Source organism: Daphnia pulicaria, chromosome 2 (genome assembly GCF_021234035.1).
Source record: "Daphnia pulicaria isolate SC F1-1A chromosome 2, SC_F0-13Bv2, whole genome shotgun sequence".
Classification (NCBI taxonomy): Eukaryota; Metazoa; Arthropoda; class Branchiopoda; order Diplostraca; family Daphniidae; genus Daphnia; species Daphnia pulicaria.
Genome location: NC_060914.1, coordinates 9,688,171 through 9,700,329, shown reverse-complemented (window position 1 = coordinate 9,700,329; position 12,159 = coordinate 9,688,171). Strand labels below are relative to the sequence as shown.

General features: G+C 36.7%; 1 protein-coding gene and 1 long non-coding RNA gene across 2 annotated transcripts in view; one reads left to right on the top strand and one right to left on the bottom strand.

Moving 5' to 3' along the window:
• LOC124326057 (sodium/potassium-transporting ATPase subunit alpha-B-like) overlaps nucleotides 1-12,159 on the top strand; it is a 28,413-nt gene that overhangs the window by 14,767 nt on the left and 1,487 nt on the right. The gene's annotated exons all lie outside the window — the stretch shown is intronic.
• Nucleotides 8,473-9,943, bottom strand: LOC124326836. The gene is made up of 3 exons (XR_006915885.1): nucleotides 9,924-9,943; nucleotides 8,901-9,099; nucleotides 8,473-8,776 (listed from the first exon to the last, which is right to left on the bottom strand). It is a non-coding gene; the product is annotated as an uncharacterized LOC124326836 (long non-coding RNA).

Sequence of the window (12,159 nt, the reverse complement as noted above, 5' to 3'; positions counted from 1 at the left end):
GATTACGTTTTGCAATTTCCTGTTCGTGTTGTTGGTAGTCCGCGTATATCTGAACGTATTGCATGGAATATACAAACATCATTTACCATAAGCACCTAACCACCCGTTCCTCAAAATTTTTAATTTGCCAAAAATATTTTTAAAAAAGGAAATATTTGAAAGCTACTAATTATTGAATTACGTTTTCGGAGTAAAGCTGCAGGCCAGCAGCATCTGATCCAGGAATAATGGGTCTAAAATTTTGAAAGTATTGTTCGAACATGGAGTAAAAAGGATAACGGGCGGGATAGAAAGATTGGTAGACGTGTTGCTGCCATGTAGCCGAGACAAAACACAGTAGAAACACAAAAGCAATTTTCATTTTGGCCGATTTATTTTTCTGGAAAAATTAAAAAAAAAAAAAAAAAAAAAAAAGTCCGATCAATCAACAGAACTGACCACCATGGATTGTTTATTTATGGGCAAACATACTTCTAATGACGGAGTGACGGAGCTTACGATCGGGCAATTGAGTGGTTTGAAGATTCTTAACGTCGTCTTAGTAAGCCGGACTGGAAAACAATGAAACCATTAAACAGGATCATATTGCGGAAATTATCCAATACGTTATCGACAAGGTAACTATTTTATTAATTATTGAACAATGCCATCCAGGGAGAATTTCTTCCACTCCACTTTTTTTAGTTGCCTCCATTAAAAACACATACCGAACGTCTAAACGTCGGCATTATTTAAGATAGAAAAGCAAGCTTATCAGCTCGCCGCGAAGGGATAATCGTAAGCCAGTTGAAAACTGTCTTAAATGAAAAATTCAGGGCCTATTGTTAACTCGGACTTATTCACAGTTCACACTTTTCTTCACAGACTTTTTGGTCTTAAAACGGTATTTTTCTGTCAAAGTTCAATATCCTTGCAAGTTATTAACGTTTAGTTTGCTTAACTCTTATTTTCCAATTTTTACACATAAAGTTCAATAATTGAATTTAAAAATAACCATCTTTTAGTCAAATAACTGCAAAACATAAATGCAAATCTGGTTGTTGCGTCATGGATGGGACATCAAAGATTGCGTCATCACGGCGATACTACGGACATCTGGTGGTGATTTGATTGGGCGGAATATATTCGTAAAATTATTTTACTCATGTTTAACCATCCATTACGAATATATTTCAATAAAAATTATCCGACGAGAAGGATGAATTTTAAACTTAACACGTTAAATAAATGACACTTACATATGTAGTGGAAAGTGAAATTTAAACCTAAGGTGAAAAAGTTGTAGTCGCCACCGCCAGATGTCTTTAGTCGTTAAGCAATTATTTTAACAGTTTTTCATTAATTACAGGAGAACTAATTAAGTAAATGAAATTATTTTTGTTCTGGTCGCACCGCATATTTTTTGTGTAATTTTTAAGACCAAAAAGTCTGAAATGTGTCGTAAAAAGCCCGAGCTATGGAGCGTTACATACATACATACATACATACATACATACAGACAAAGTGACATGGCTTTTTTTTTTCTGCGTATGCGATTATTAGCTTCGCCCTTCGGGCTCGCAATAAATCTCTAATACGTGGTAGGACAAAATTAACGTTTGAAAACATTACCAACTCTGTTAAAACAAATTTAATTTTAAATTAGGGGAATGCAGTGCACAACCGCGTTTTTCTGAAAAATGGGCGGAGCCTACATCCTTAGATTACCGAATTCGCCGACGTAACACACTCAAGGTAGTCAAGCGATGTTCAGTCAACAGTTATCTTAATTTTTTTGTTTGATTTGATAATAATTAGTGAAAAAGATGATTGTAATATGTTTGAAAAAATAAAACAAACAAAGTAATCTTAGTTTTTTTCGCGTAAACTTGGAAATGTATAATGCTATCTAGCGATAATTTATTCCACTTCCCCGGCACTATTTATAAATTTCTAATATGTGGTAGGAAAAAATAAATGTTTCAAAACATTACTAACTGAATTAAAACAAATTTAATTTTAAATTAGGGGAACGCAGTGCACGATCGCCTTTTTCTGAAAAATGGGCGGAGCTACACTCCCAGATTACCAAATTCGCCGACGAATTACACAATCAAGGTGGTCAAGCGGTGATCTGTCAACAGTAAACTTTATTTTTTTATTCTATTTAATAGTAATTAATGAAAAAGATGATTGTAATATGTTTGAAAAAATAAAACAAACGTAGAAATCATCTTTTCTTTCGTTCAAACTTGAAAAGGTTTTTTTAAACCAAAGTTAACTATGCCTTATCGCAGATTATCGAATTCGCCGCAACACATTCAAGGTCGTTCAAGGTGATCAAGCGATATTTCGCCAACAGTTTTCTTAATTTCTGAAATTAATTTGACGCTAATTAATAAAAAAATTGATTGTATAATGTGTGGAAAAATAAAATGAACCAAACCATCATAGTTTCTTCCGCGTAAACTTGAAAATGTATTTTTAAACTTAAGTTAACTAGTCCAATGAACGAGTGACAATAGTGTTGACGTCCTCCGAGTTGATATAAGGGCACGAAAATCTGACCAAGATATTCAAGCTTTCATTTTTGTTCTCACCAAAACAAAATGATTTCTACTGTCACCAATTTTCTTGCCTTCTTCTTGCGTAAATGGATCCTCTTCTTCCACCTGGAGGATTCCATTACCCCGAATAGGCCTACTGTCGTCCCCGCAGCTCCACGTCTGCAGCCGGACTTACAACCCGGTTCCCCAGGGTCCCTTGAGGCACATCCCAAACCGGACGACAGAATGTTACCAGACTCTTTTTTTCCACAATGGGCCGTCCGTTGTTTCAAATGGAACGGACCCATTTCCCCGAATTTTACCATCGCAGCAGATCCACACCTGCTATTACCGGTCACTCAACTTGGATCCTCGAAAGATACTCACGACCACCTTGTATCTATCGAACAAGATCCGACCGGAATAACCCAAACCCATCCGACTAATACCTCTGTCGCGAGAATTTTGCACAATGAACAACACCTAAAAGTGCAACTAGACAGAGAACAGTCGGATAAACCTGATCATCACGTAGTTAACGGTCTCCAACAACGACTTGTAGCTACGTCATTGGCTCGCGATAGCTTGCGTGTCAAAAACAACCAACTGAAAAAGTTTCATGTCCGTATGCAACAAAAACACCAGCAAGAAATGGATGATTTGAAACGTTCGCACCGTGAATTAGTTTCTGTTTTAACTCAAGCAAAACTTGAAAACGAACTTTTGAGTTACCAACAAGCCCAAATGAAACGTGAAAATGAGATCAAGATTTCCGAACTGGAGGAAAACTGTTCACGGTTGATGAACGAGAAAGAAGATCTCGTAATCAAATTGATACAAGCCAAATCCGATGTTAAATCACTTTCCTCCTCGTTAGAAAACCACAAGGCAACAGTTTGCGAATTGGAAAACGTGATTTCAGATTTGCAGTCGAAGAAAACAAGAGTGCCGAACGTAGGCTCTCAGGGTACTCAAACAGACACATCAACAATTTTGTCTTGTCTACCGAGAACTTATGATCGTGCATTTCTGATGCAGAGAAAATCTTTTGGAATAATGAAACCCGAATGTCTTCCTTCTGAGATTGCCCGTAAAGTCACAATGGGCATGAACTCATCCAAAGTAACACCACCAAGAAGACAGATAAAGCTGTTCGATACGAAACCATCAGAGCGTGTCGTTGATACATCAAATGCGTGGAAGCCAAGAAGAGCGACGCCCGCTGCAGCCACTGTCACATCAGCAACAGACGTGCTTCTCAGCACGGTACGTGGTATTTTAAACAAAATGACACCATCCAAACACGGACAGTTTTTGGCTAAAATCTTGGCCTTGGAAATTAATGATGAAGAAAAACTATCTGGAGTTATTCAACTTTTTTTCGAAAAAGCTCTGGATGAACCGATGTATGCTGCCACGTACGCTCAGATGTGCCAGTCATTGTCAACGAAACAAGTCGTCTCATCAACCGATCCAACGGAAAGTTTATCATTCCGAACGTTATTACTTTCTCGCTGCCAGAAAGTGTTCCAGAAGGATAGCGATATCCTGATTGATGTTGACAACAAGAGGAAAGAAGTACAAAAGGCTGAAACAAAAGAGAAGAAGACAATGCTTGAGACGGAACTCATTTCTCTCATAGACCGGAACCGAAGAACTACTCTAGGCAACATCAAGTTCATTGGAGAACTCTACAAGGTGGGCAACATAACCGAAAATGTTATGCATAATTGCATCCGTCGGCTTCTCCAAGCACCGGACGAGGAAGCGATTGAGTCTTTGTGTCGCTTATTGACAACCGCTGGAAAAAACTTGGATAGTCAGAAAAATAGCGGAATAATGAACTCTTACTTCCAAGCATTGGATTCGATCATAAAACAAAACAACATCTCAAACCGCATCCGTTTCTTGGTCCAAGACGTTTGCGACTTACGAAAACGCAATTGGCTACCTCGAAATGAGCCCAGCAATACCAACAAAGTCGAAAATCGAAAAACAACAAGTGCTGACGAGCTTGTTCCATCATTAAGTGCTAACGTAACCATTGTTAGTGTCTCTGACGACGTAAAAGTGGAAACGCTACGGAAAGTACCAAAGAAAGACGTTGGAAGCGAATCGCCTTTGGCTAGCAAAAACTCTGAATGTCAATTAGAAAAACTCGAATCCCAAATCCCTGCAACCCTTGCGATCAAACAACGAGCAATAACCCGTAACGAAACATGCGGATTTGAGCCCGATAAGAAAATAATTAAACAGTTGTCGAAGCAACACGGACCCAAAAACATTCCGGATCGTGACCAAGCCGAACGCCCTGTTTCAGCCGCCAAGTCCAAGAGTCTTCCGTCTTCAAGCACTCACTTGATTGTATCAGACCAAAAAAATGAAAAATTCGGTCGATCGGCTGCAAGTAAACCTAAAAATAAACAAACCACCCCAGCGATTGCTCCACAAACGGAAGTCACTCAAATCGTCACAACATTTTTAGCTTCTGGCTCAACATCAGCCCAAAGAGATTCGACAAATACTTCTCCAACAGGAATCCTGGCTGAAAAACAAGTTATTAAACAACAAACGGAAAAGCCTTCATCAGCTGCCTCATCCGATTTTGTGATCTTGTCATCCGTTACACAAGAAATCAACTACGACGAGATTGTGGTGAGTGGAATCCCAAACTCTGACTGCGGACGAGTCATCGGACGTGGTGGAGCAAACATCAAAAGATTACAAGAAGAATATGGAGTGAAGTTAAGTTTTTTCGAAGATAATCTATATATCACCGATGGAGATGCCGAGGGACGCAGGGCCGCCTGTAGCGACGTTATTGACAATCTACTTGTATCGATCGAATGTCGCAACTTAGATCTCACAAACAAGGTTTACTCAAGGTACTACTTTAAACAATTAAATTTCCAAAACAACGTGCGCATTTCTCGTCCATCTCAAGAAAAAAAATTCCTTACCATTTGGGGAACTTTAGAAAGATGCCGTAAGGTTTACCAAATATTACTTCAAGCTGGATCTCAATAGTGTTTTTTTTTTATTTTTTTTGATTAAAGATAATTGATGAATAATGCTGGACGGTCAGCCTTATTACCATCGGTAGTTGTTGGCTTGCGATGTCGCTCCTCCTCCCGACAATCCGAAAGAATCGGTGGATGAACCCGTCAACGGAGTTGCTGCGGTGCACTGGTGTTTGCGAGTGTGGACTACCGAAATCCTTGACACTGTACGAGTTGAGTTGTTAATGGGAAAACACGAAAGTGTCGACCCATCACAATACCTCTGCAGTAAAAGGACTAGGTCGTCTTCACTCCACGCCGGTGTCCAGCAGTTGACTACCTTGACGGGGGGTTTCATTACCCTCAAATGAGTCCACCAATTCTTGACGTGCGTTGCGCTGGAGGTAGCGGCCGAGCAAGTTGGCCAGTATGGATTGTAAGGCTGGTCCAGTTTCTTATTTTTATGCTTTGATTTTTCTCTTTTTCAATTGCAATAAAATTCCATTCAAAATTTAATATCTTTAGAATTCGTTTTGTCATTCATTTTTTTTTCTCGACCAAGCCGAAGAAAAATCACTTCATAAAAGGCGATGATGCTTAGACGCGCGTATATCGCAATAAATTTTTTGGTTTTTTACGAGGTAAAACTTAAAAAAAAAACGTCGATGCAAAAAATAGAAAATTTTGGGGTTGAGGGAGAAGAGATCCGAAACTCGACCAGAGCCAATAAGGAGGATGTTTCAACTCTATAATAAGAGAGTTTCCCTTGGGCTGCGGCAACGATTGCCCAGTATGCAGCAAATCAAGTACGTTAGTGGACCCAGCAGATCAGATTAACGACATTAGCATTATATTTTTATTCGTTTTTTTTTTCGCTTATCAGCAGATGCATCATTGATTGGCTGAGAGCATCCGTACTATCGATATTCTCTTGCGTCAACAGGCAGTTGTTGATGTGAGCATGGTCTTGGTAAAGCAGGTGACCACAGTGGCAGCAGTGATGGTAGACGTCGTCGTTGTGTACGAAGTGCTCGTGCTGGAGAGAGTCAGCGAGCTCAAGATAATGCTGGCCAAGTAGTTGAGTCCGAAAGCTCTCGATTCTGGCTTTTGGAGTCTGTGGTAAAAATTGTTGACGGGGGATCGCTCCTGATTGCGTTGTTCAATCCCGTCCTGTTTCGTGAGTGGAGAAAATTAAATAAAATGTATTGGCCTAGTCCAATAACAAATATGAATGATAGGGAAAATAATAATAATTAGTAAACATTTGAATAATGAAATGGTAGTCCGGGATCCGATGCGGCAAGGACGGGCGAATTTTCTTGTAGATTGTGGTTAAACATAGTGTGCATAGAGTAGAACGGGATGCGTCTGGGTGGGCAGGACCAAAATATATTTTGTTGCCAAGTAGCCGAGATGAGGCACAAAAGAAATAACAAGGCGATCTTCATTTCTTTGTAGCTTGATTAATTTTCTGGAAAGATGAATAGATCGAGTTAAATATAATCTTATTCTCAGCTTGTAATATTGGAAATACAAATAAAATAACGTTGTCAAATAATTTTACAGAACTTCGTAACTTACCAGCAAGGATGATCTAGAAGTCGAATAATGTTGCTACTCACTGCGATACTGATACTTTCAGTGACATTTTCTTGGCATGCGAAACCAACTTCGCAAAGTATTCTCAACATATTTTCAGAGTTATTGAGTTATATCACTATGATGCGATGAAGCTTTTGAGCGCATAAAGGAGCGCAGCACAACTTAACGCAAAATAATTTTTTAAAAAGAACGAACTTAAGCAAGAATGATCTAGTCGAACAATGTCAATAGCCTACTCACGAGCTGCGATATTTTATTTTCAGTGATATTTTGTTGGCCTTTATAGTATATGGCAGAAGGAATGCCGAAAAAGTCGGCAAAATCCATAATCGAAAAACATTGCAATCACTGCTGCTGCCGAGTGCTGCCAATGGAAAGAAATCGAATATGTTCACTATACAGGCTAGATATAGTCTTTGCATAGAAATATCTTCAATATGTTTCTAGAATTTGATCATAAGTTATGCAGTCAAAGGATACAAGAACTTTTCCAAATCTATTCTCTACATATTTGCAGAGTTACCACCATGAGACATTATATGGTGGACCGATGTTGAAGCTTTGGATGAGCGCACGAAACAACTTGAGGAACAGCAGAGAGAAAGAATATGTATACGTTTAGCACGTACTTTGTTTTGTTAAAATTAGAGGCAATGCGTAATATTGAACATTTTAAATTAAAGGGATAAATAATGCTTTTAAATGGTATCAGATAGAAGAAATCGATAAACATGAAGAATAATAATTAATATACCATTGATCGCCATTGATGCAGAAACAGTGTATTTGATTATATAACAAAGCAATTTACCGTATTTACCGTATAATAGTGTCTACTTTCATAAAACAATTAATTATTGTGCCAGTAAAAATAATTCCTATGTGGGTCAGGGCACAAAAGGAATCAAAATTAATTTCTTTAACACATCGTGAATCCGGATGGCAGGCAGCTCAATGCCGCTGCAGCTGCAAGATTCGTTACAGTCTTCGAAATAGTTGAATAAGATACCGAATATGTGGTTAAAGTCGAAGTGACCGTAACGGAACTAGCAAAATTTCGATTTTGGCGGATGTAACGGTCGACTGATGATTCGGTTTGTTTCGCAACAGATTCGTGAACATGATGGGCTTCCTGTTCGTTTTGAGACGAGACTATCCATTGTGCAGGATCAATGTCTCTTCCTGCTTCCGGTAATTCAAATGCGCCTGTCGCTGTACTGCTGCAGGTAATAACCCAGAAAATAATTGACTCATAACAACAAACAGCAAAGCAGAATTAGTTGGTTAAATTTGTACAACTTACTTTTCCCTGCTTAAAGGAATGTTTTCGTCGTAATTATCGTCAATCAACAGACTAGAATCTGCATCTCTCTTGCGTCGACAGGCAGTAGGAGCTGCATTGCTGAACATGGTCTTGGCATAGCAGGTAACCACAGTGGCAGCAGTAATTACAGAAGTAGTGACCGAAGTGACTGTAGTGGAGACGCTCAGCGAATTCAAGAACAAACTGGCCAAGTAATTGTTGAAGCCAAAGGTTTTCGGTTCTAAATTGGTTTTCATCCTATGGTAAATGTTACTTATTCCCAAAGAATTCTCAGCAAGGATGGGTTGTTCAACGACATCCGGTTCGAAATGTCGGTAGCCGTATCTCTGAGTTTTTTTCAAGTAAAATTGTTCAACGACAGGTTATGCAAAACTTGTTTATAAAATCGAAGGACATTATTTTTAATTTAAAGTGTTATTTAGCGGTAATTGGACCCTTTTTAATAAATACTTTTGAATATTGCAGCTCAGTTGGGTCCAAAGGAATGAGCCGGATTGGCAAATTATCTTGAAGATTTTTGTCGAACATGGAATAAAATGGAACACGTCTTGGAGGGTAGGACCAATAGATGTTGTGTTGCCAAGTGGCCGAGACAAAAAAGCACAAAAGAAAGAACAAAGTCATCTTCATTTTTTCTTGCTTGATTTTTCTCGAGGGGTTGTCAACTCTAATTTTTCTAGAAAATTTTTATTACCACGCACAGTGTAGTAACCAAAAAAGCGCGGTATTCTTGTTAAATTTCCGTACTGTTCCCTCTCTAACCTTTGTTCACAAATTTCCAATTTCTCTATGTCCATTTCTTACCTTTTTCCCCTTTTCCATTAGAAAAATTGGAAAATTTGGAAAAACTGGAAATATTACAAGATAATACCCCACTTTTTACCACCTTTTCTTTCCTTACTCCCTCATTTTTTACGTCGAAAACGTTGTCAGATTTCATTATCGATGTCCTCGCGAAATTTGAATATGGCTAGTTTTGCGTTGCCTGAAGATCTTGCATGGAAACTGGGACATCCGCTAGGTGGTTCTTACGAGTATCCTGTGTAGAACCCCTAGCGGCTGTCCAAGTTTCCATGCAGGATACTACTTGCGCTAGTTTTGCTACTGACTCTTTCTTGGTTTTTACCCCTGATCCGCCCCTTTTTCCAGTTTTTCTAATAGAAAAATTGCAAATGTTCCGTGGGTTTTCCAAATATCTCCCCTTTCCTTATTTGTTTTTACCTTTCCTAACTTTCCTGCCATTTCTCTCCCAAGTCAAATAATGGCCCTACCCTTTTAACCTTTTTTCAAGTTTTCCTTGGTTTCCAACGTTGGAAACATCCCTCAAAACTATCCAAAAATCCGAGGGGTATTAGAGTTGACAACCCCTTGATTTTTCTGAAACTACAGTACAATACATTAAGTTAAATGGCGTTTTAAAAAAAAATCGTGCGTTGGAAATTAATTACGAAATGTATTGAAGATAACAAGAACCTTGTCGAGCAAAGTCAAGTAGTCACCTGATGTCCGCAAATACTTTTTTGCGTCTTTTTATAGAAATGGTTGGAGAGCGAGTTGGATAGATAAACATTGAACGTTCATTGTTAAAACTTTTTAAGGTTAAATTTACATCAAAGAATGCTACTTTTGCGAAGTTGAATAAACAAAAAGGCATCTTATTGCTGGTCCTTTTTTTTTGCTGTTGAAACTGTCTGCTTTGAGAATTCGCCGCAATGAGTAATGTGACGGAATATTTCTCATTTTCTGAAATTGGCACGTTCATAAATTAGATCGTGAGTTCGTGACAGCTAGTACAATTTAAAATGTTAATATATATTTGGCTGTACTACACGACAGATGCTGTGAAGACGGGAGCGCCCTTACGGAAAAATCTCATCAAACTATATGAGAAATCATATGTTTATTAATGACATCAATGATTTTTTAATAATTTTTGATGATCTCATATATTTCTCATTAAATTGATGAGAATTTTCACCCTCATATTTATCATTAAAAGTGTTTAAAATATTTTTGTCTCATTTTATATGAGATATAACCCAATCCGTAGTAAGAAATCAGAAAGAAATCATATAAATTTCATGATTTTACCACAGACTTTTCGCATGAGAAATATGCAAGAAACTGGTGATAATTAACCATAAATATCATGATATTTTCTTAAAATAAATCAGTAATATATCATGTATTCTCAGTTTTTAATCATTAATTTCTATTGGTATTTTGTAATGAGATACTTGTATAAAATCATGTGGAAATCAATAAAATGTCATGATTTTCCCGCAGTTTTTTCGCATGAAAAATCTGCAAAAAATCAGTGATTATTAAGCGGGAATATCATGATATATTCTTATAATCAATAAGTAATTTGTCATAAATTCTGAGTTATTAATCATTAATTTCTATTGATGTTTTGTATTGAGATACTTGTATAAAATCATGTGAAAATCAATTTTACCTATGACATTATAAGATTTTTTTGGTTTTCTTTTATACAGTTTTTTGGCTTAAAAATCATGAAATTTATTATTAAATGTCTATCAGAAATCAGGTAGATTTAGGTGTGAGATCATGATATTTAATTATAATTATTTTGTATATTATCATTTATTAAGAGCTTTTTATCAATCATTTCTCTAATGCTTTATAGTGAGATTTTTCATTAAAATCATGTGAAAATCAGTTCCCACTAAGGAATCAAAAGATTTTTTGGTATTATTTTTACCCAATTTTGGGCTTTAAAATCTTCAAATTCATAACAAAAAGTCAGTAATAATCAGCTACAATTCAACAGATCAGATGTGAAATTATAACTATTTAATCGTCAATATTTTCTTATGTTTTGTAATGATGTTTGTGTGAAAAATCAAGGGAAAGTTATTTCTACATATATGACATCAAAATATTTTCTTGTATTCTTTTAATACAATCCTAAAAATATCAGTTAAAATCAGCAAATAAGTATATAGGCCTACCTGGAATGAAATATTCTGACTTTAAATTCTTTTTGAACTTTAACATTTTTATTTTATACCTTTCGTAAATATATGGAAGCTATCTAATTCTCACAAAAATTACACGATGTTTTTATAATCACAAGAAAGGCTGGGATAACTTTTTTTTTAACGCGCTAAGTAAATTTGAGTGAAAGTTCTATTTTACTCTGGTGTGTTTTTTTGTGTGTGAATTATTCTAAGTCCCGAAATCTGGCTTTTATCTAACTAAACAAACCAATTGATTATATGGTATGTCAAAACGCATCATAGAAATTTTTACAAGTTTTTTTCACGCGCTAAGTAAATTTGAGTGAAATTTCTATTTGACTCTGGTATGTGTTTTTTGTGTAAATTATTCTAAGTCCCACAACCCTGTTGTTATCTAACTAAACTGACGAATTTATTAAGTTGTACGTTAAAAAGCTTCAAACTATACATCAATTGGTGGTGTAGTGGTTAGCAGATTGGCAAGCCACCCTGGAAGTCGAGGTTCGATTCCTGATCAGGGTAATTCTTTTTTCAATTTATATAATTAAAATCTCATTTAAAAGCGCTCAAATTCTCATTCAAATTTTAGTGAGAAAATCATTAACATTTCAGTGGTGAAAAGAGAAATTAAGCGAGATTACAGTGAACCCTCAGTCAGATATCATTATATTTACGCGACTAATCATTTATATTTAGATGAGAAATAACATAATTCTCACTTTGTT